The 25544-nt window shown below is 43.4% G+C and overlaps 1 protein-coding gene across 6 annotated transcripts in view; it reads left to right on the top strand.

The window, feature by feature from the left end:
- The window catches only part of BEGAIN (brain enriched guanylate kinase associated), a 161738-nt gene that overhangs the window by 49943 nt on the left and 86251 nt on the right, over window positions 1-25544 (top strand). The window lies entirely within an intron of this gene.

Here is a 25544-nt window from a genome sequence, read left to right as displayed (position 1 = left end):
GTGGACCCACTGGACCACCGTGGACGATGACGTAAGCCGACACCTGGGACCGGAGTCTAAGTGGTACCCGGTTTTCACCAGAGCCCAAAGCCGCAAAGCGGGTTGGACTTGCTGTGCCGTGGTACCACCAGGTCATTCCACAAGCGCCACTTTGTCTGCGGTGGGAGCCAAGGCAAGGTACAGAATCGTAAGGCAAACTCGTGGTCAGGGACAGACAGGAGGTCGAGACAGGCAGCACAGGATCAGAGTCGGGGACGTAGCGGTAGGTCAGGAAGGCAGGAGTGTAGTCAGGAACAGAACCGGGATTACCACGGGAATTCAGAACACGAGCACAGCGCATCAGGAACAAAGCCAGCAGGGGACACAGGAAGGGGCTTGCTATTTAACAGAATTGACAGACGGCCAGCGCCAATTAGCATGCGCACTGGCCCTTTCAATTTTAAAGAGCTGGCGTGCACGTGTCCTAGAACACGGGGATGCGGGCACCAAGCCGCAGGAGAAAGCGCTGGAACCTAGTGAATTAAGTAAGGCAGAGGGGCACACAGAGGCACATGGGTCACAGGGGCACCTTATGAAAATACGTATGTCGTAGCATGATAAAGTTATTAGAGTCAGAATAGGGCAAAATGAAGAAAAAAAATTTGTAAAAAAAGTTTTAATTATTTTAAATCTATTAAAACATATTAAAGCCTATATAAATTTGGTATCCCCTTTACCGTACTAACCCAAGGAATAAAGTAGAGTTTTCATTTTGAGCGCACAATGAAAGCTGTGCCTACAAGAATATGGCGCAAATGTGTTTTTTCTCCAATTCAATCACATTTGGAATTTTTTTAGCATTTGAAATCACTTGCCCTTGGAAAACATTTAAAGACGGGGGATGTAAAATGGAAACACAAATCCCAAAAATGACATGGTCCTTACAGGGTTAAAAATTGATGACGAATCTGGTTCATCTTTAGACTGTCTGGTCCATGTTATACCATTAGTTGCCTTACTTTTCAACCAAAATTTGCACCCTAGTTTTGGCCAAAATGCTTTGGAAAACCCATTTATGAAAATGATATAGACACACTAGGCTGTATTAGTATTAGGTTTCCCAGTAACTGTTTCTCCAAACCAGATATGCATAACTACACACAGCTTTAGCTGTGATTGGAGGAGTAAGTATAATATTATTCAGAATCAATATTTACAAAGTAATTACAAGAAATTATGCTCATTATTTGCCAATATAATGGGACAAAAAACACACAAAGAAGATGAATTCAATGAGCCTCAAGATTTTATAATCTGCTCACATCTCCTCATGTAAGAAAGACTTGCTTCATTAGGTAAACTAGGATAATTACAACCTATATTTCTCAGATAAAAGAGAATCCTTGGTGTCAGTATCTGCAGAGATGTCACATGACCCGGGGTATTAAGCCATTGTCTTGCAAGGATATCTGCTGCTATGGCAACTGTATATGATTCCTCCGCTGTTATATTAGGGTTACCCTTATATAGCCATTCACTGTGTGTACTATAAAACTGATCTGAAATACATCTAGTCATGGGGGAATTTACGCTAAAATGGATATAAATATATACTGTTTCTATGTGGAGCCCAGACATCCTAATGACTACAAAGATAGTGGAGAATTGTTTGATATCCAACACAAAATAATAACAACAGTATTATAAGCCTCCATACAACAAACAACCATCAAAATAGCAAAGAGCAAGACATAGGGGCACATTTACTAAGGGTCCATGGGCCGCATTTACGTCAAGTTTCCTGACTATTTCCATTTTGCGCCGCTTTTAAAAGGGGTTTTTTGGCGCACATGATTGCATTTTGGCGCAATCACCGACTTTCATGCAACACAAATCGGGGGGCATGGCCGTCAGACTGATTTGGACTGAGCGCGGGATTTAAAATTCAAATTGTGTCGCAAGACATGCACTCACAGAAGAAGGTGAACTCCGGCGGACCTCAACGGGGAAGCAACACATGCAGGATATCGGGCGCACAATCTTAGTGAATAGCGGCAGACTTCATCCTCGCCGGACAATGCACCTCAGGGATCGCGCAGTGACCGAGTAAGTAAATGTGCCCCATTGTGTATAAGCTAAGACAATGGGGCTCATTTACTTAGGGTTGCACTGCTCACCTTCGTCAGACTTTGCACCTTTTTCGGGGATTATGTGCACGTGCAGTTTGACAAACAATTCAGGAAGAAACAACGTGATTTTCCCAAAAGGTGATTTTCCCTGATAAATATGTAGTTGGTCAAAGTGTAAAAACAGTATAAACGTAAATACTTATACATGTGTAATGCGCATGCAAACGCAATACAACTTATGATAGGCAAACACCTCGCCTAACCAAATTCAAAAGTGTAGAATCACTAAATTGTCATTAGTGCCCAAAGCCTTAAATTCATAATACAAAAAATAAATAAATGTCAATATGACAAAAATATCTGTTACTCTCAATCTCAATAACACATCATTAGTACCATTTATAATGTGATGATGTGTGAAGAATATCATTTAGGTAAAGTTGAGGCAGGCGAACACTCCGAAACAGGCAGCCCCCAAGGGGTCTAGTATATAAGCCTAGTTTTTAGCACAAAAAAATGTTCTGAAAACCAAAACTCGGCTTATACTCGAGTAAAAAAAATATATATCAAAACTCACCTTTCCGGCTTCCCCCGCTGCAGGCTATATACTGGGACAGGGGGCTGGCTATATACTGGGGCAGAGGGCTGGCTATATACTGGGGAGGCTGTGACCAATGCATTTCCCACCCTCAGCTTATACTCAAGTCAATAGGTTTTCACAGGTTTTTGTGGTAAAATTAGGGGCCTGGGCTTATACTTGGGTCGGCTTATACTCCAGTATATATGGTATATACAAAATATTTTCATATTTTTGAACAAAACACCTTTTGCATGGAATCAAATCAAAAATAAACAACATAAGTCAGAAATGATATAATCAAATAAAAGTGGAATCGAGAGGGCCGTGCTGAAGTTGACAGATCCCACGTGGGTACAATGGTGAAGCTAAACCAGTCAGTCCTCCGAGGGGAAAATATAGATCTTCCAAATCCTAAGGGGTCAAAGTACAGTCTGAGTCCCAATGGCCAATCGCTTGTAAACCCAAGGCACATTAGAGGCAGAGGAGATGTAAATGTATAAAATGCCAAGTCGGTTACTTCTATAAAAAAATAGTGGAATTCATTAGTAAAAAAAAGAAAAAAACGTTCTTGCTCTCAATAGTGGACAGATAGAAAGTTCCCAAAGGCATAAGAGCCTGTAAGTCTTAAACCTCTCCCCAAGAGCCTTCTTGGTCTTTGAAAGGGGCTAGAGGTTAGACTACCCTTTAGGTTCTTTGCTCTTTTAGCAATCAGGCACGGTTTTTCCGTGACTATATGATGTTGCCTCAGTTCCACCAACAATATATTCCAGTTCTTGTTCAATATGTGACAGATGTCTTGCCAGTGATTGTTGAAAGAAGTAGTAATGCCACATTTGAAATCCTTTATCCGTTTCCTAGGTTTCAAAAGAGCATCTCTCTGCGTGTCACGTGCCCTAAGTGAAGGAGTCCAGACATCCTGTACATTTTAAGACTTGAGTGTGCAGATAGGAAATAACATTAAGCTTTTGAAAGCTCAATTTATCACCCTCCAGTATGGGTAGACTCTGAAGATACCTGAAGCATCATGGGACACTGTGGATGTGGTAGGATGGAGATACAACTTCGGCCTCATGCACATGGCCGTATGTTCTTTTCTGTTCTGTATATACGGCTGTATTCTGGACGTAAATACGGAACGTATTGCAACAGTATGGCAACGTATTACACCGTATCCATATAAAATATGGAGGGCTGGTAAATGATGGATGGCTGATTAATGGCTGGCTGACAGAATGCACCTCACACTGGTTCTGGATACTGCACGTATATGCAGCACGTATTTAGCCCATATTTTATATGTTGCCATTGACTTCTATGGGCCTTATGAAATGGAATTATGGTGGAAAATAGGACATGCTCTATATTTTTATACGGATCACTTACGGTACAGTACGGTACAGTGGACAATACGGCCATGTACATGGACAGCCGTTTTGCCCATTGGAATGGGTTCATATTCCGGCCATATATACAGTCATGTCCATGGGACCTTCATGTGATCGCTAGCACCAATAAATTAATAGAAATAGGCAAAAGTCCCAGGATACACACCTTTGGGGTCCAGTACTAATAATATCATTTCATTATAACTTTGAGGCAACAGGTTTGATGGTGTCAGAGATCATACAAGAGGCAGCTTGGCAAATACAACAGTCTCAGAAGGGGCAACCAGTTTGTCTCTCAGAGACGGAACAGGCTTTACAGATACATAGAGTGGGTACGGATAGTATTGGTAAAATCCTAAAAAATGTTTTGTTTTTGCTCATTAATGTACACTCTGCACCCCATCTTGTCAAAAAAACAAAAATTTAAACATTTCTGCTAATTTATTAAACAAGAAAAATGGAAATATCACACAGTCGTAAATATTCAAACCCTTTGCTGTGACACTAACATGCTTCCCTTTTCCTTCTGATCCTCCTTGAGATGATTCTACTCCTCTTTTGGAGTCTAGCTGTGTTTAATTAAACTGACTGGACTTTATTAGGAAAGAGATACACCTGATTAGGAAAAGCATAGACCTGTCTATATCAGACCTCACAACTTAAAAATCATGAGGTCTAAGGAACTGCCCAAGAAGCTTAGAGACAGAATTGTGGCAAGGCACTGATCTGGCTAAGGTTGCAAAAGAATTTGTGCAGCACAGTGGCCTTCATCATCCTTAAATGGAAGACATTTGGGAAAATGATTGGCCATCCAGCCCCACTAAGCTAACCAATAGCCTTGGTGAGAGAGGAAAAGAAGAACCCCAGGATCACTGTGGCTGAGCTCCAGTGATGCAATAGGCAGATAGGAGAATCTTCAACAAGGTCAACTATCACTGCAACCTCCACCAGTCAAGGCTTTACGGCAGAGTGTGCCGATGGAAGCGTCTCCTCAGTGCAAGACATATGAAAGCTGCATACAGTTTGCAAAAATCCTATGAAGGACTCCAAGACTATGAGAAATAAGATTCTCCTGTCTGATGAGATGAAGATAGAACTGTTTGGTGTCAATTCTAAGTGGTATGTGTGGAGAAAACCAGGCCCTTCTCATCCCATACCAAGTACAATACAGAGGTATCCTGGATGAAAACCTCTTCCAGACTGCTCTGGACCTCAAATTGGGCCAAAGTTTCACCTTCCAACAAGACAATGACCCTAAACACACAGCTAAAATAACAAAGCAGTGGCTTCAGAACAACTCTGACCATTATTAACTGGCCCAGCCAGACCCCTGACCTTTGCCCAATTGACCAAGTATGTTTTTTTCTGGATTTTTTTTATGCCAAAAAATGTCTCAAATTTCAGACAATTTGAAATGATAAATGTAATTTGCGACATTTAGCACATCTGGAATAGAAGATAAATGTGTCTTACTAATGATAAACAAATATCCGGTGGATATTTTCAAATTTCCCCAAAAAGGCGCAAAAATTGCAAAGCGATTAAAAAAAAAGTCCAAAAAAGAAAAAAGGAAGAAAAATAAAGATAAATGACCCCCCGTGTCACACATAGTAAGGACTCGTGCATAGAACCATAACTCATGCCCGCAAGCCATCTGCATAAAGGGCAGCTAGTTCACAGCCAACATTGTGCATGGTCATGGTGTATCAAGCACGCTCAGCTTCAAATGGAGATGCGAGGAGTGAGGGGTGCCCTCTATCTCCACCCAGACAAAAACAAAGTGCATAAGTAGCCCAGTTTGCACCTCGTATAGCGTGCCTTTGTTGTGACAGACCCTTTTTGTAGTGTGAGCAATGCATATAGTGAACACACCCCTTTTCAAACACCTACAAAATGTTCTACAGGATAATGGAATTTCCGCCATCAACTGGTTAGCATGCCCAATCTTGCCCAATCTTCTGACACTGGAGTAGATCTTTTCATTTTTCAGGAGCCTACCAGAATTCCAGGTGAGTTTTCATATATGCCCAGTCCCAGTATGGGCCTCATCCACATCTCAGGCAAAGATACAAAAGATACATTTAAAATACATAAAAAATGTTCAACAATTTAGGAACAAGACAGAATGAAATGCTTGGGTTTACCGCAGGATATCTGAGCACATAGATAAAAGGTATGATGGCCTTTAAAGGGGTGACCCAGCCTTAAAGGGGTTATGAGCTTGAAGGTGGCATAGGAGAGTGGTCCATGCCCTCTTTAGCCAGCCAAGAAGAAACCTGGGAGCCTCATTTAGAAGTATTTATACCCCCAGGATAAATACCGTGCTAAATTTCCTATACTATGTGTCTGACTAAATAACGCTTATATTTCATGTTAAGGCTGAGATGGAGACCCTTGGTAACATACTGTTAGTTGATTCCTTGCCATATGACATGTACAATGGCCCAAACTGTTATATATTCCATTACTTTGCTATTCTTAATTATACATCATATGGTCCTCCCAGAGTTCGCATTCTTATTCCCCCAGACTCCCATCTTTTGGATTTTAGTTGTGTAAGCAATTCATTGACACCTGTGACTCAGAGAAGTCAGGATCCTGCCAGGAACATCACCTGAGAGTGCTGTACTTCAGCCAGAAGCGATTCACAGCCTGACGCATTCATCAATGTGTCTGTCACTAACAAGAACTGCTCCATGTGACTGCAGCCTATGGGGATAATGAGGCTTCATGCAGAAAAGCAGAGCCTTGAATGTGTTGCATTGTATTCTCTGATTCTGATTATAGATTTGGAACATTAAATCTATTTGTCTACATAATTTTCACTTTTCCCTATTTCTGTTTATTTTTAACATCTCTATAGAGGAGAAACTTGATTTCGGGAAGCGGTAGTCTTTTGGCTAAGGCACATGCTCATACAATTATTGCCAAATCATGTTCAAGTTTTGTACTTTATAACATAGACTATAAACATGAATAATAATATAATAATAATAATTCTTGATTTGTATAGTGCACACAGATTACGCAGCGCTGCACAAAGCATTTCAAATTGGTCCCTGTCATGAAGTACGTATTAATTTGCATTCACTAAATGGAAGGTAGATACACAGTCATTGGCCCTCATAGGATATATATAAAGTATTCCGGTGTAGATTCCACATAAATACATGTGCAAACTGCTAACACATTTATTTATGTTGTGTTTTCGCCAGTTTTGTGTCGCATCTCCATTGTGTCTACCTCCTCACAAAACTCTGAAACTAAAGCGGCGTTCTGGTGCATATTCCCACCTAATTGTGGCCAACATTATTGTGGCACATGCCCATTAACCTGAGTGCACCAGAAAAAAACTAGCACAGGGTGCGCCAGATTAATAAAGGCCGTGCGTCACTTTGCATTAATCTGGAGCACATGGAGTTTGTCTCACTATTAATAAATATGGGGCATTAAAGAAGTCAATGGGGCACATTTACTGAGGGCTTTGCGCCAGTTTTTTAATGGACTTTGCACGTTCTTTAAGGTGCAAACTGCTTAGCACAGGTATTTAGAAATTCTGCACCATAAATGTGTTGCGACCATTTTGTCATGCCGCTGCACTAGCCACCAATGCGACACAAATAATCGTGCGTTCCAATGCTCATTTGGACCATGCGCCAGATTTATCATGCAACTTCTGTCGCATGCTCTATGTTAAAGGTGCACCACAAAAAAAGTTGGTTAACTCTGTCGGGGCATAGCAGGGAGCGCCAGAGTCATGATTTCTGGTGCCTGTTCTTCATGAATCTGGTGCACACTGCAATATACACTTTGCACTATTACATTTAGTGTAGTTTGCCCCACATTTAGTAAATGTGCCCCAATATGCTTTGATTTTAAGGGTTATGTTTTTAAATAACAGTAGCACCAAAATCACTACACTTAAGGGAGCAGCAGAATTGGACCTTAGATAGGGTCAAAGTCTTATTTTCTGGCCAATAAATCACTGGGCAAATTGTAGAGTGGTTATAGACCATACCCTTCACTCTACTTGGAAAACCTGTTGCTCCTATGTTGGTGCTGCAGGGAAATTGAATAGTTGGTCCAGGTTCCCCTGCAGATTACATCTGATTGTTAGGTGTCCCACCAGGGTTATGAAGATACAGCAACAGACTTTCTGTATTAAAAGAGGCATACTTCTGATATTACAAGATTTTGAGGGCCAGGGGCAGATTTAGTATTAATGGAGCATCAACCCAATGCATTGCTTCACTCTTAATAGCAGAGCAATGATCTTCCTTCTCTACTATAGCTGTAAACCATATTGGTGCACTGAGCGCCGTGGAAGCCACATTTAAAAAAAAAAAACAGCCTGTTCAGTCACACAGAAGTCCTACAGGAAAGTGTGTCAAAAAGAGGAAAGTAGAAAGAGGCTTCTGTGTATCTCACATAAAACTATCTGGGGCTATGTCGGAAGGGAGTTAGGGTGATTCACTTTAGTGTCCAATGGGCAAATAGAAGCGTTTGTGTGAGTGAAACCTAAAAGGACTACAATATCTGATCAAAGACCACAAATGATTGCGTGAAATACCAAGATATGTTTTCACTGAAGAGAAACTTACTAGGTTCTTTAAGGACATATTAGCATTCCAATAGGAGATGAAAATGAACCCACTGGTGTCTCATAATGTTTACGGTCTCGCTCTTTCTTTACCAGTTAATGAGCTAACGCCAACAGCCCTGCATGACTTGAAATGTGTGAATTTGTTTAGATGTAGGACTGAAATATAATGCAGCTCATGGACACAGATTATTAGCTTGTACTTGTAAGTATGGTGTGAGGCTCTTAACGCATATTCTAACATACCGAAAATATTTTAACTAGTCTTAAATGCAGTATGTCCAATATTCTGAGCTAATTCTTCTTTTCATGTTTAACTGCTTGAGCTCCATTTTCTCATACAGAACTCCCAATTCACTGAATATTTTTTGCCAGCAGCAGCCACCACTAGAGGGAAACATTTCAACAAAGTTAAACTCTATAGTAGCCAGTGAGCATTTGGGTAAAGTGATGAATCTCCATCGAGACCACCATCACTCACTAGACTGAAAAAAGCTGCAGATTGATGAGAAGTAAAGACCAAATGCCATTTTGCTTTAATATCCCTGGATCGCTTAACTTGCGGATTGTCCATATTTAGGAAACATATGCAGCTTTCTCTCTTTCTAACATATCTTCTATTGCCCTCAGCTTTGTGCAGCATAGCAGCTACAGCAACTTTCCATTTATCATAATTAACCTGCAATACCAAGTTAACCTTATGGACAAGTATTCACTGCAGATATAGTGGGTAGTGATACAGGAGGGAGATGGGAGAAAGTTCCTCAAAGTCACCTATCACTGCAGCTTCCACCAGTCGGGGCTTTATGGCAGAGTGTGCCAACGGAAACCTCTCCTCAGTGTAAGGCTACATTCACACTACAGTATGGGGGACGTATATACGGCCGACGTATATACGGCCGATATACAGCCCCCATACACTTCTATGGGCTCACGGCCCTGTACGGGAGCGGTACGGTGCAGCACACGTGCGGCACCGTACCGCTCCGTAGCCCGGGGAAAGATAGGACATGTCCTATCTTTCCCCGTATTACAGGAGAGGGACGGGGGTGAGCTGCGCTCACCTCCTCTCCCCGCGCTGCCGTGTTCCCGCCGTGCTACGGTGAGGCGGGCTCACGGCAGTGTGAATTTAGCCTAAGACATATGAAAGCTGTATACAGTTGCCTGTGCATTTTAATATATTTTAATTGGTTTAGTTATTGTTGATTAACTGGGTTATGTTTGCAATTTTGTATTTAAAAAGATGATTTATATTTGCTAATAATGTGGTATGTATCTTTGAATTTTGACTGTATGGTACCATTTTTTGTAGGGGGTAATTCTAACTACATACACCCCCCTATGCATAAGAATATAACTACTATAGTACTACTCCTTTATACAGTGCAATAATATAACTAGTACAATACTGTCTCCTTTGTATTACAACTACTGTACACAGTAGGTACGGAAAGTATCCAGACCCCTTTAAAGTTTTCACTCTTTGTTTAATTGCAGACAGATCAAAATGGTAAGATCAAAAGGTTCTTTTTGTTTATGAATGTACACTCTGCACCCCATCTTGGCAGAAAAAAACTGAAATGTAGATATTTTTGCTAATTTATTAAACAAGAAAAACTGAAATATCAGTATTGATCAGTATTGAGTAGAAGCAGCTTTTGACATAGTAAAGTCATGAGCCTTCTTGGGAATAGAAACAGATGTATGATCCTGTATGCATAGAATTTTGGTCCTTTATTTCATAATATTAAAAAAAATACTATATGAAATAAAGGACCACATTTTATCTTATTTTACCAATGCTGGATCATACTTCAACAGAGAATATTTATATGAACACTTGGTGAGCTGTTGTCTTTCTTTGTGGGAATGATGCAACAAGTATTTCACACCTGAATTTGGGGATCCTCTACCATTCTTCCTTGCAGATCCTTCCAGACATTTTCAAGTCTCTCCAGAGATGCTTAATTAGGTTTAGGTCCGGGGGCTCTAGCTGGGCAAGTCAAGAATGTTCTGAAGCCACTGCGTTGTTATTTTAGCTTTGTGCTTCGGATCATTGTCTTGATGGAAGGTGAAACTTTGGCCCCGTCTGAGGTCCAGAACACTCTGGAAGAGGTTTTCATCCAGAATATCTCTGTAATTGTCCACATTCATATGTCCTTCAATTGCTACCAGTCGTCCTGTCCCTGCAGCTGAAAAACATCCCAATAGCCTGATGTTGCCACCAACATGTTTCACTGTTGGGATTGTATTTGGCGGGTGATGAGTGGTCACTGGTTTTCTCCAAACATACCACTTAGAACTAACACCAAAAAGTTCAGCTCATAATCGTCTCATCAGATCAGATAAACTTATATCTCATAGTCTTGGAGTCATTCATGTGTTTTTTTGCAAACTGTATGTGGCTTTCTTATGTCTTGCACTGATGACAGGCTTCCGTCATCAGGCACTGCCATAAAACGATAGTTGACTTTGTGGAACTTTCTCCCATCTCCCTACTGCATCACTGCAGTGTCATAGTGATCTTGCTGTTCTTTTTTACCTCTCTTACCAAGGCTCTTCTCCAACGATTGATGTATGGCCAGGTCGAGGAAGAGTTGTGGTCATCCCAAACTTCTTCCATTTTTGAATTAGGGAGACCACTGTGCTCTTAGGAACCTTAGGGCTGCAGAATTTCTTTTGTAACCTTGGCCAGATCTGTGCCATGCCACAATTCTGTCTCTAAGCTCCTTGGGCAGTTTCTCAGACTTCATGATTCTCATGTGCTCTGATATGTAATGTGAGCTGTGAGGTCTTATATTGGCAGGTGTGGGCCATTCCTAATCAAGTCCAATAAGTTTAATTTAACAGAACTGGAATCTAATGAAGTAGTAGAACCATCTCAAGGAGGATCAGAAGGAAATAGACAGCGTATAAGTTAAATATGTAAGTCAAAACAAAGGGTCTGAATTAGAGATGAGCGAACATGCTCGTCCGAGCTTGATGCTCGGTCGAGCATTAGGGTACTCGAAACTGCTCGTTGCTCGGACGAATACTTCGCCCGCTCGAGAAAATGGCAGCTCCCGCCGTTTTGCTTTTTGGCGGCCAGAAACAGAGCCAATCACAAGCCAGGAGACTCTGCACTCCACCCAGCATGACGTGGTACCCTTACACGTCGATAGCAGTGGTTGGCTGGCCAGATCAGGTGACCCTGGGATAGACTAGCCGCTGCCCGCGCTGCTCGGATCATTCTGTGTCTGGATGCCGCTAGGGAGAGAGCTGCTGCTGGTCAGGGAAAGCGTTAGGGTGTTCTATTAGCTTACTGTTAGGCAGGAGTGATTCTCAAAGAACCCAACAGCCCTTCTTAGGGCTACAATAACGTTCTACTTTTTTTATTTTAATTTGCATCTAGTACCATTTTGTGAGGAATTAGCAGGGGGACTTGCTACCGTTGTGTTTAGCTCTTAGTGGCACACATATCCATAGCAAAGACCGAAGTGGGAAAATTTAGTAGGGGTTGGATTTCAATTAGGCACTAACTCAGTGTCATCTCATCTGGCATATTAGTGTGCTTTGATACTTGGCTAGAAAATAGCCATAGGAGAATACAAACAGCTTACTTACGCCTACAGTAGCGTTCTATATATTTGATTTCTGGTTGATCTGCTGGTGGCTGTACTTTCTGCAGTGCATGTACTAGCCAATTCTGAGCAATTTGTAGTGAGACTTGCGACCGCTGTGTTCTGCGCTTAGTGACGCACATATCCATAGCAAAGACCGAAGTGGGAAAATTTAGTAGGGGTTGGATTTCAATTAGGCACTAACTCAGTGTCATCTCATCTGGCATAGTAGTGTGCTTTGATACTTGGCTAGAAAATAGCCATAGGAGAATACAAACAGCTTACTTACGCCTACAGTAGCGTTCTATATATTTGATTTCTGGTTGATCTGCTGGTGGCTGTGCTTTCTGCAGTGCATGTACTAGCCAATTCTGAGCAATTTGTAGTGAGACTTGCGACCGCTGTGTTCTGCGCTTAGTGACGCACATATCCATAGCAAAGACCGAAGTGGGAAAATTTAGTAGGGGTTGGATTTCAATTAGGCACTAACTCAGTGTCATCTCATCTGGCATAGTAGTGTGCTTTGATACTTGGCTAGAAAATAGCCATAGGAGAATACAAACAGCTTACTTACGCCTACAGTAGCGTTCTATATATTTGATTTCTGGTTGATCTGCTGGTGGCTGTGCTTTCTGCAGTGCATGTACTAGCCAATTCTGAGCAATTTGTAGTGAGACTTGCGACCGCTGTGTTCTGCGCTTAGTGACGCACATATCCATAGCAAAGACCGAAGTGGGAAAATTTAGTAGGGGTTGGATTTCAATTAGGCACTAACTCAGTGTCATCTCATCTGGCATAGTAGTGTGCTTTGATACTTGGCTAGAAAATAGCCATAGGAGAATACAAACAGCTTACTTACGCCTACAGTAGCGTTCTATATATTTGATTTCTGGTTGATCTGCTGGTGGCTGTGCTTTCTGCAGTGCATGTACTAGCCAATTCTGAGCAATTTGTAGTGAGACTTGCGACCGCTGTGTTCTGTGCTTAGTGACGCACATATCCATAGCAAAGACCGAAGTGGGAAAATTTAGTAGGGGTTGGATTTCAATTAGGCACTAACTCAGTGTCATCTCATCTGGCATAGTAGTGTGCTTTGATACTTGGCTAGAAAATAGCCATAGGAGAATACAAACAGCTTACTTACGCCTACAGTAGCGTTCTATATATTTGATTTCTGGTTGATCTGCTGGTGGCTGTGCTTTCTGCAGTGCATGTACTAGCCAATTCTGAGCAATTTGTAGTGAGACTTGCGACCGCTGTGTTCTGCGCTTAGTGACGCACATATCCATAGCAAAGACCGAAGTGGGAAAATTTAGTAGGGGTTGGATTTCAATTAGGCACTAACTCAGTGTCATCTCATCTGGCATAGTAGTGTGCTTTGATACTTGGCTAGAAAATAGCCATAGGAGAATACAAACAGCTTACTTACGCCTACAGTAGCGTTCTATATATTTGATTTCTGGTTGATCTGCTGGTGGCTGTGCTTTCTGCAGTGCATGTACTAGCCAATTCTGAGCAATTTGTAGTGAGACTTGCGACCGCTGTGTTCTGCGCTTAGTGACGCACATATCCATAGCAAAGACCGAAGTGGGAAAATTTAGTAGGGGTTGGATTTCAATTAGGCACTAACTCAGTGTCATCTCATCTGGCATAGTAGTGTGCTTTGATACTTGGCTAGAAAATAGCCATAGGAGAATACAAACAGCTTACTTACGCCTACAGTAGCGTTCTATATATTTGATTTCTGGTTGATCTGCTGGTGGCTGTGCTTTCTGCAGTGCATGTACTAGCCAATTCTGAGCAATTTGTAGTGAGACTTGCGACCGCTGTGTTCTGCGCTTAGTGACGCACATATCCATAGCAAAGACCGAAGTGGGAAAATTTAGTAGGGGTTGGATTTCAATTAGGCACTAACTCAGTGTCATCTCATCTGGCATAGTAGTGTGCTTTGATACTTGGCTAGAAAATAGCCATAGGAGAATACAAACAGCTTACTTACGCCTACAGTAGCGTTCTATATATTTGATTTCTGGTTGATCTGCTGGTGGCTGTACTTTCTGCAGTGCATGTACTAGCCAATTCTGAGCAATTTGTAGTGAGACTTGCGACCGCTGTGTTCTGCGCTTAGTGACGCACATATCCATAGCAAAGACCGAAGTGGGAAAATTTAGTAGGGGTTGGATTTCAATTAGGCACTAACTCAGTGTCATCTCATCTGGCATAGTAGTGTGCTTTGATACTTGGCTAGAAAATAGCCATAGCAATAGGATAGCATTGTTTGGTTTTAAAAACTCAAAAAAAAACAAAAAACACAAAAAAAAACAAAAAACACAAAAAAAAACAAAAAAAAGTTAAAAAAAAAATAAAGTTATAACTCTCATTTTAAAAATGTTTAACCCGAGGGCTAGGGGTAGAGGACGAGGGCGGGGACGTGGGCGTCCAACTACTGCAGGGGTCAGAGGCCGTGGTCCTGGGCGGGGTGAGACACCACCTGCTGATGAGGGAGCAGGGGAACGCCGCAGAGCTACACTCCCTAGGTTCATGTCTGAAGTTACTGGGACTCGTGGTAGAGCACTGTTGAGGCCAGAACAGTGCGAACAGGTGATGTCGTGGATTGCTGACAATGCTTCGAGCAATTTGTCCACCACCAGTCAGTCTTCCACGCAGTCCACCCATGTCACCGAAATCGCCACTCCTCCAGCTCCTGCACCTCAGCCTCCTCCCCCCCAGTCTGCCCCCTCCCAGGAAAATTTGGCATTTGAACCGGCATACTCTGAGGAACTGTTTTCTGGACCCTTCCCACAGTCACAAACCACTTGTCCGGTTGCTGCTGAGCAATTTTCCGATGCCCAGGTTTTCCACCAGTCACAGTCTGTGGGTGATGATGACCTTCTTGACGTAGTGGAAGTGTGTAAAGAGGTGTCCGACGATGAGGAGACACGGTTGTCAGACAGTGGGGAAGTTGTTGTCAGGGCAGGAAGTCCGAGGGGGGAGCAGACTGAGGGATCGGAGGATGATGAGGTGACAGACCCAAGCTGGGTTGAGAGGCCGGGTGAACACAGTGCTTCTGAGACGGAGGAGAGTCCTCGACCAGAACAGGTTGGAAGAGGCAGTGGTGGGGCCAGACGGAGAGGCAGGGCCAGAGCTGGTGCATCAGCGCCAAATGTGTCAACTAGTGAAGCTCCCGTGGTGAGGGCTCTTGCGGCGAGGGCTAGATCTTCAGAAGTCTGGAGGTTCTTTAAGGAAACACCGGATGACCGACGGACTGTGGTGTGCAACATTTGCCAAACCAGGCTCAGCAGGGGTTCCACCACTACTAGCTTAACTACCACCAGTATGCGCAGGCATATGAATGCTAAACACCCCACTCAGTGGCAACAAGCCCGTTCACCTCCGGCCGTGCACACCACTGCTCCTTCCCCTGTGTCAGCTGATAGTCAGCCCCCTGCCCAGGACCCTGCCACAAAAACCCCATCGTCGCCTCCACGATCCTCCACAGCATCCACCAGCGTTCAGCTCTCCATACCCCAGACGCTGGAGCGGAAACGCAAATATAGTGCAACCCACCCGCACGCCCAAGCCCTTAATGTGCACATCTCCAGATTGCTTAGCCTGGAGATGCTGCCCTACAGGCTAGTAGAGACCGAGGCCTTTCGCAACCTCATGGCGGCGGCCGCCCCTCGGTATTCGGTCCCCAGCCGCCACTACTTTTCCCGATGTGCCGTCCCAGCCCTGCACCAGCATGTGTCAGACAACATCACCCGTGCCCTGACCAACGCCGTTTCTGACAAGGTCCACCTGACCACGGACACGTGGACGAGTGCTGCCGGGCAGGGCCACTATGTATCGCTGACGGCACATTGGGTTAACTTGGTGGAGGCTGGGACCGAGTCTGACCCTGGGGCCGGTCATATACTGCCGACGCCGAGGATTGCGGGGCCTACCTCGGTCCAGTTGTTTCAGGCCTACTATGCCTCCTCCTCCTCCAACCCCTCCTCCACCTCCTCCTCCGAACTACCATCCGTGGGCACGGCGCCATCAGTCGGTAGCTCTAGGCACAGCAGCAGTGCCGTCGCTAAGCGACAGCAGGCGGTGCTCAAACTGCTGAGCCTAGGCGACAAAAGGCACACCGCCCAAGAGCTATTACAGGGCATCACGGCGCAGACTGATCTGTGGCTGGCACCGCTGAACCTGAAGCCAGGCATGGTTGTGTGTGACAACGGCCGTAACCTGGTGGCGGCTCTGCAACTCGGCAGACTGACACATGTGCCATGCCTGGCCCATGTGTTAAATCTGATAGTTCAGCGTTTCCTCAAGACATACCCCAATCTGTCTGATTTGCTCACGAAGGTGCGCCGCATCTGTGCGCATTTCAGGAAGTCCAGCCCAGATGCTGCCACTCTCAGGGCAGCGCAGCGCCGCCTCCAACTGCCCGCTCACCGACTGTTGTGCGACGTGCCCACGAGGTGGAATTCAACACTGACCATGTTATCCAGAGTTTACCAGCAGCGCAGAGCGATTGTAGACTGCCAGATGTCAACTTCCACCAGAAGTGGTAGTCAGGTCAGTCAGCTTCCTCAAGTCTACAATGAGGAGTGGACGTGGATGTCTGATATCTGTCAGGTGCTGAGTAACTTTGAGGAGTCAACACAGATGGTCAGTGGCGATGCCGCCATCATCAGCCTCACCATCCCGCTGCTTGGCCTGTTGAAAAACTCTCTGGTCAGCATGAAGTCGGAAGCTTTGCGCTCGTCACAAGAGACAGGGGAAGAATATTCCCTTGTTGATAGCCAAAGCACCCTCAGGTCTGTTTCTCAGCGCATATCGGAGGAGGTGGAGGTGGAGGAGGATGAGGAGGAAGAGGAGGAGAATGTTGGCGAGACACAAGAGGGGACCATTGTTGAGTCCTTCACTGTTCAGCGTGTATGGGCAGAAGAAGAGGAGTTGGAGGAGTTGGAGGAGGAGGAAATGGACAGTCAGGCCAGTGAGGGGAGTGAATTCTTACGCGTTGGTACTCTGGCGCATATGGCAGATTTCATGCTAGGCTGCCTATCCCGTGACCCTCGCGTTCAAAGAATTTATTCCAGCACCGATTACTGGGTGTTCACTCTCCTGGACCCACGGTACAAGCAAAATCTTTCCACTCTCATCCCTGCAGAGGAAAGGAGTGTGAGAATGCATGAATACCAGCAGGCCCTGGTGCACAAGCTGAAACAGTATTTCCCTTCTGACAGCGCTAGCGGCAGAGTGCGTAGTTCTGCGGGACAAGTAGCGAGGGAGAGTAGGCGAGCAGGCAGCTTGTCCAGCACTGGCAAGGGTACGCTTTACAAGGCTTTTGCCAGCTTTATGTCACCCCAGCAAGACACTGTCACCTGTCCCCAGTCTCGGCAGAGTAGGGCTGATCTTTACAGAAAGATGGTGAGGGAGTACGTAGCTGACCATACCATCGTCCTAAATGATCACACAGCTCCCTACAACTACTGGGTTTCAAAGCTGGACATGTGGCACGAACTGGCGCTGTACGCCTTGGAGGTTCTTGCCTGCCCTGCCGCTAGCGTCTTGTCCGAGCGGGTTTTCAGTGCAGCTGGTGGCATCATCACCGATAAGCGTACACGCCTGTCGACTGACAGCGCTGACAGGCTGACGCTTATTAAAATGAATAAAGGCTGGATTTCTCAGAATTTCCAATCTCCACCAGGTGAAGGAAGCTCAACCTGAATAATTGATCCACTCCTCCTCCTCCTCCTCATTTTCCTCCTTCTCCTCCTCTTTGTACAGTAAAGCAGAGGAAAATGGCTATTTTTTTGACAGGGCCCACTGGCTCTTGCTATAGTACTTCATGCATTTAATTTTTCTGGAGGGCCACCTACCCGGTCCTCTGTTTGAAACAATTTTTGTGAGTGCCACATACAGGCACTCAATCTATTCCATTTTTCTGGAGGGCCACCTACCCGGTCCTCTGTTTTAAAAAATTTTTGGGACTGCCACATACAGGCACTCAATCTATTCCATTTTACTGGAGGGCCACCTACCTGCTCCTCTGGTTTGAAAAATGTTTGGGACTGCCACATACAGGCACTCAATCTATTCCATTTTACTGGAGGGCCACCTACCTGCTCCTCTGGTTTGAAAAATGTTTGGGACTGCCACATACAGGCACTCAATCTATTCCATTTTACTGCAGGGCCACCTACCTGCTCCTCTGGTTTGAAACATTTTTGGGACTGCCACATACAGGCACTCAATCTATTCCATTTTACTGGAGGGCCACCTACCTGCTCCTCTGGTTTGAAAAATGTTTGGGACTGCCACATACAGGCACTCAATCTATTCCATTTTACTGGAGGGCCACCTACCTGCTCCTCTGGTTTGAAAAATGTTTGGGACTGCCACATACAGGCACTCAATCTATTCCATTTTACTGCAGGGCCACCTACCTGCTCCTCTGGTTTGAAACATTTTTGGGACTGCCACATACAGGCACTCAATCTATTCCATTTTACTGGAGGGCCACCTACCTGCTCCTCTGGTTTGAAAAATGTTTGGGACTGCCACATACAGGCACTCAATCTATTCCATTTTACTGGAGGGCCACCTACCTGCTCCTCTGGTTTGAAAAATTTTTGGGACTGCCACATACAGGCACTCAATCTATTCCATTTTACTGCAGGGCCACCTACCTGCTCCTCTGGTTTGAAACATTTTTGGGACTGCCACATACAGGCACTCAATCTATTCCATTTTACTGGAGGGCCACCTACCTGCTCCTCTGGTTTGAAAAATGTTTGGGACTGCCACATACAGGCACTATCCAAATTAAATTGTCTCCATAGCAGCCTCCACACGTTGTCTCCATTGCTACCTCCAAAAGTCGTCCATATAGCTGCCTCCATACATCGTCCCTTTATCAAACGAGGTGTGTCAGGCAGAAATTTGGGTTGTTTTCATGGATTCCACATCAAAGTTGTTAACTTTGTCGCCACCCTGCTGTGTTATCCACAAAATATACTGGCAAACTTTTACCATTTAGGGATATTATTTCAGCGCTTCTTGCGCATCTGTTTACATTCCCCTCACCCGGCATATCCTAAACTTATAAGAACGCTACTACACTTGATCTTATACAAAAGGTTCTTAGAAGTGCTGTTTGGGGAGTAGCCTAGAGACAGGGGCTTGGATTGGCGAAAGCTCGCCTGGCAGCGGAGCGCCAGCTCCATGCGCATCATGCGCTTCTTGCGCATCTGTTTACATTCCCCTCACCCGCCATATCCCAAACTTATAAGAACGCTACTACACTTAACTTGGTGCAGGCTGGGACCGAGTCTGACCCTGGGGCTGGTCATATACTGCCGACGCAGAGAATTGCGGGGCCTACCTCGGTCCAGGTCTCAAAGGCCTACTATACCTCCTCCCACCCCTCCTCCACCTCCTCCTCCTCCGAATTACCATCCGTGGGCATGGCGCCATCAGTCGGTAGCTCTAGGCACAGCAGCAGTGCCGTCGCTAAGCGACAGCAGGCGGTGCTGAAACTGCTGAGCCTAGGCGATAAAAGGCACACCGCCCAAGAGCTATTACAGGGCATTCCACATCAAAGTTGTTAACTTTGTCGCCACCCTGCTGTGTAATCCACAAAATATACTTGCAAACTTTTACCATTTAGGGATATTATTTCAGCGCTTCTTGCACTTCTGTTTACATTCCCCTCACCCGCCATATCCTAAACTTATAAGAACGCTACTACACTTGATCTTATACAAAAGGTTCTTAGAAGTGTTGTTTGGGGAGTAGCCTACAGACAGGGGCTTGGATTGGCGAAAGCTCGCCTGGCTGCAGAGCGCCAGCTCCATCCCAAGATCCAACTAACATAGTTGCAGCACCTTTAATCTACTACTAGTTCACTGCCTCCATAATAATAATAATAATAATCTTTATTTATATAGCGTCATCATATTCTGTAGCGCTTTACAAATCATAGGAAACAAATACAAATGTAATGTAACAGAGCACAACATTTGTATGGAACAACAGGAGTGAGGTCCCTGCTCGCCAGAGCTTACGGTTTATGAAGATGATGGGGTAACACGAGGTAAAAGAATATTTAATGGTCAAGCCATTCTTCTTAGGGAATAGAAAAAAATATAATAAATGGAATTGCTGTCGCTTGAACCACTCAGCCGTCATCTTATATACCAGGTCCAGGGTGAATGGGACTGCAGAGAAGTCTGGTGCCTGTTGGTTGCTGGATAACAGATGGGAGGACGACACAGGACGGGTTAGTAGGAGAGTTAAAACTTCATGCAGTTAATGAGTGTTATAGGCTTGCCTAAAGAAATGGGTTTTAAGAGCACGTTTGAAACTTTGGAGGTTAGGTATTAGTCTGATAGTCCGGGGCAGAGCATTCCATAGAATTGGTGCAGCTCTAGAGAAGTCTTGGAGACGCGAGTGGGAGGTCCGCACTAGGGTAGAGGTTAATCTAAGATCACTGGCGGATCTAAGAGCACGGGTTGGGCGATAGACTGAGATAAGAGAGGAGAGGTAGGGGGGTGCAGCATTATACAGAGCTTTATGGATGAGGGTTATTATTATTTTAAACTGTATTCGAAAGGAGACTGGCAGCCAGTGCAGCGACTGGCATGAACTGTAAGCATACATGGTCCCCTTATCAAACGAGCTGTGTCAGGCAGAATTTTGGGTTGTTTTCATGGCTTCCATGTTAACTTTGTCGCCACCCTGCTGTGTAATCCACAAAATATACTGGCAAACTTTTATCATGTACCGATATTATTTGAGCGCTTCTTGCTCACCTCCTTTGGTTCCTCTCTGACACCTATTGGTTTGAAGCCTGAGTCCAATTAGGGTATGTCGCCATGCCACTCTCTAGCCTGCTGCCGCTGCCTCTGCATGCCGTCCCCTATAGTGTCAGGGTCAATTATTGGATGTTTTAGATGCTATCTAGCTTCATTCTGTCACTCTGTCATGGCCATGCTGTTGCCCATAATTTTGGCATAATGGTGCGATTAGGCAGCCTCAGAGGCATCCATGCATGCTGCCCCTGCTGTTTCCTGTCCATTTCCGTGGTGTTTCCATCCTTTTCTGAGGTTCCCAGGTGTTTGGCCAAGCTTCCCTGTGCAGAGCCTTGGTCCCCTTGAAAAATGCTCGAGTCTCCCATTGACTTCAATGGGGTTCGTTATTCGAGACGAGCACTCGAGCATCGGGAAAAGTTCGTCTCGAATAACGAGTACCCGAGCATTTTAGTGTTCGCTCATCTCTAGTCTGAATACTTATGACCATGTGATATTTCAGTTTATCTTGTTTAATAAATTGGCAAAAATATCTACATTTCATTTTTGTTTGGGATCTTACCGATTGTCTGCAATGAAAAAAGAGCGAAATATGTAACGGGCTAGGGATATTTTCTGTACCTGCACATAGGGTGCAGTATAATAGCCAAAATATTTATTTTCCTCTTGTATTTTCCTCATGTAAAAGGACATATAGCAGAATTTTTGTGACCTTATTTGTACCAAAGAAAATGCATGAAATATTTTAGATTTTTGGGGTTTGTGACTTGTGTAACAAAATAGTTGCACTACTAAAAAAAATTGCTTACAGATCACCTGTCACCAAGAAATTCGGCACTAGGAGCTGCTTACTAAAGGCGCCCACTGAATCCTGGAGCCCACTGAATCCTGGAGTCTGCCCTGCCTACACCCCTGCAATGTGGAGAACAGGGTCCTCTTGTTAATAATAAATTAAGTGATAGGACAAGCATGCTTCTTACTGGTCCATTCAATTCTTTGGAATTGGTCGAGATTGCAAAGAGCTGTTCTTCTCAATAGTGAGAACTGTACCCCTGTTCTGCAGATCACAGGGGTCCTGTTCATGTAATTGATTGTGTCTCAGCTTTTGAAACCTTCACTGATCACCTTGCTATCCCTTATCCTGTGGATAGGGGATAACATAAAAACTTGGGAAAAACTATGTTGAAATGCTATGTTTGAACTTATTTTGTACAGTCTTCTGTGGGACTGTGTTAGTTCATTTGCTCCACTGTTTTAAAGATGATGGACCAAATTGCATATCTCAGCTAGGGTAAAATTGAGTGGAATTTAGACTTACTTTGATGGCAAAAAGAGCATAAAGTCTGACTTCAGGGACCCTTTTTAAATCGTTTATCATACACCCTATTTATCTAGCACTAAGTGAGAGCAACTATCAAACTCATGTAACATTTTCCCGGGTCTATTGTTTCTTTGACATTCTCCGGAGTCAGGCACTTTTGTTTACTTGTTAAATTTCATTTACTGCTGGGTAAATGTGTGGAAAAGAAGCAGGGGCTGTAAATGTTCTTTACAGTCATTATACCTCATTATAACAGCATGTGCCTATGTTGTGTGTATGGACTAGCTTCTATCTCTGTGGCTTTGTTTGTGACATTTGTTTTGTATAGCAATGTTTTAAAAGCAAGTAACAACGTTACACCTTCCAAACTCTTTCCACTGTTCATATGTGGGATCTGATGACACTAGAAATCTACACTATTCATTAAACTGTGATTAATTTTATTAATTCCTTAGCATGAAAAGATGTTTGAAATGGTATCATATTTGCTTGAAAATGTCAGGATCTGATCAATAATACAGCATGAAAGACGCCTCTTGCCCTCTTGGCTAGCAGGTAGCTGTCGAATAGCAAGTTCATTTGTCACTTAGTCACCTGAAGGACATTACCACTTATCCTTATCCCTAGTAGTGTTGAGCAGAACCGAAGCATAAAGTTCGTGTTCGTGACGAAATTTACTGGTGCGTGTCCCAAAGACCTCACCCCAAACTTCATTAGAACTTTGGGTCAGGATCTGGGTTTTGCTCAACCCCTCACCATTAACACCCATAATTGATGCTGGCATCAATAGCTGGTATTAACTCTCTAAATTCTGCTGAGCGGTATTTAAATGGGCGTGGCCATGCACATACCAGTACTAGCATGCCGGCATCGCAGGGCTCCATCATTTTGGGGAGAATCATCACTACCTGATGCCAGCACCAATCACAGGTGTTACTGATTGCGGTCAGGTTTTGGTACCCAAATCCAAATTCTAACAGGTCCTCACATCATTACTCCCTAGTAGCTAATCTCAATTATCTCTCTCATGGTCCAAAGTTGTGTTTGAATAGGACACATAATATCTCCATCAGTGAAGAATGTAGGCCAGATGCCTCCAGTATAGGCAGGGTAGAGTAAAGCCTTCACTATAATTTATAGACTGTAAGATAGCCGCTCCACTCTTTCAACCTAGATTTAAATATTGCTGAATATACTGTAGCTGTCAATAAAACTGAGCCTCAATGGCATTCTGCAACATGTTGATCTTGGAGCATTATTTCTACTATACAAAGAAGTCTGGATTCACATTGCAGTTATTAATGCTATTTTAGATGCAATTTTCATAACTGTAAATACTAGTGAAAGCATTGCTACTTTTCAAGGGCATGGCTTCTGGCTATAGCTATGTCCCTTAGTCTTAATTTTATATTGTTCCTTTCTTCTGGATCCATAACTGGCTTTGGCTTAAAAATTAAATTGAAAGGCATCAAGAGCTACATGTGTGACTCCAGCCATAAAGATTATGAAAACATGGCACACACTGATTTTTAGTCTTCACATTTTTCTTCATTTTAATTCATACGTGTTATATATATTACTTTTTGGTCATCCCGACCTCTGTCAATTTAGATCTGTATTTAGAACAGAAGAGAGTGGAACCGTCAGTTCCTTGCTTTATCCTCTGTCAAATACAAGTTTATTATACCTGGTGTTTCATACCTGGTGCCCAGTACATTACCTTCATAACAGAAGTTACATGCTATTTGGATTTTATAAAACTTGCCCAAAATACTTCCTGCATTTTTTTTTACTTTCTTTTGTCCTAGATAAAGATCTAAGATGACAAAGGTCGCGATGACCGAAACGCCATACATTTTGATCTGTCAAACAAACCTTTCATTACATTTATTATATGGTGGAGTTCTATGGTAAATGTTATAACACGTTTGAATTAAAACACTAAAAATCTAAAAAGACTAAAAATCGGTGTGTGCTGTGTTTTCATACTATACGTTTTGAGACTGAGAATCCAACAGGAGCACCTCCTGCAACTGAGCATGTGGTTCCTTTGCGTCTGTAATCCAGCCATAAGGAGGTGAAGAGTAATTTTACTCAATGGAAGTTCATCATGCACCATTAGCCTGGGGTAAGCACCATAGAGAGGCTGGGGTGGTCATACTGAATAAAGGAAAATTTACTGCAAACTTTGAAAGCAGACGTTGAGGTTTCTGCTGGAAATTGGTAATGCTGTGGATCATGGTGAATTAGTCTGGCATATATGACTTTGGCTATCCATTAAAAATTTCCATACCATATAAAGTTTGCATAGTATAATAAAATTCACAGAAAATTTCCCAAGGAATATATATAGAAAATTTTGTGTGACATTTTATAATTGTGGGCAGGACTGAGCTAAATGTACAAAAGAAACTAGATTTAAATGTCACCTAGTCAATATTAAAGGGACACTGTCACCAGCTTTGACACCACTAAACTACCAAAACCCTCAGGACATGAAAGTTTATTTCTAGAATTTTCACTTTAAATGTTAAAGTTGCTTCTTTACCAATAAAAAGATAAGTAACTGAACTGCAAAGAGTCACTTTTTGCCTGAGAAGATTCACTTTTTTAAAGGCTGTCAGAGGAGTGTTGCTTCAGGTGCCTGCATAGTACCTAGAAACACGCTTTTGGTATCATATTAAAGGGAAAATTCTAATCTTTTAAATTGTGTCAGGGCACTGTCTGTGTGTTATAGAGTTATATGCACTTAAAGACACAGTTAGGAATGTGTTCTGCAGATAAAGACATAATTCCTGCTTATGTCTTAAACAGCCTGTATCTCCATTACTGTTTCTTACAGAACTATGAATATGCAGTGTAAAAGAAGAGATTCTCATCTTTTACATAATACCGGAAACATGGTTCTAGGTACAGTACAACTCACATTAGTGTTCACCCTCCAGCCTCTAAAAGTGACTTATCTCAGGAAAAAAAATTACCCTTCTTAGCTCATTAGCATATAACTTTGGAAATGTATATATAAAATATAGATAATGGTTAAGAACATTACATGGGTTTTAATTGCTCTCATCCCCTTTATTGTCATGATTTTTGGTGGAAGAAGTACCGTCCACTTCTATTATTTGTAGCTAATGGCTGCAGCCAATG

The sequence above is a fragment of the Engystomops pustulosus genome, chromosome 7, assembly GCF_040894005.1.
Source record: "Engystomops pustulosus chromosome 7, aEngPut4.maternal, whole genome shotgun sequence".
Lineage (NCBI taxonomy): Eukaryota > Metazoa > Chordata > Amphibia > Anura > Leptodactylidae > Engystomops > Engystomops pustulosus.
The sequence above is the reverse complement of the archived record's forward strand: the minus strand, read 5'-3'. Positions and strand labels throughout refer to the sequence as shown.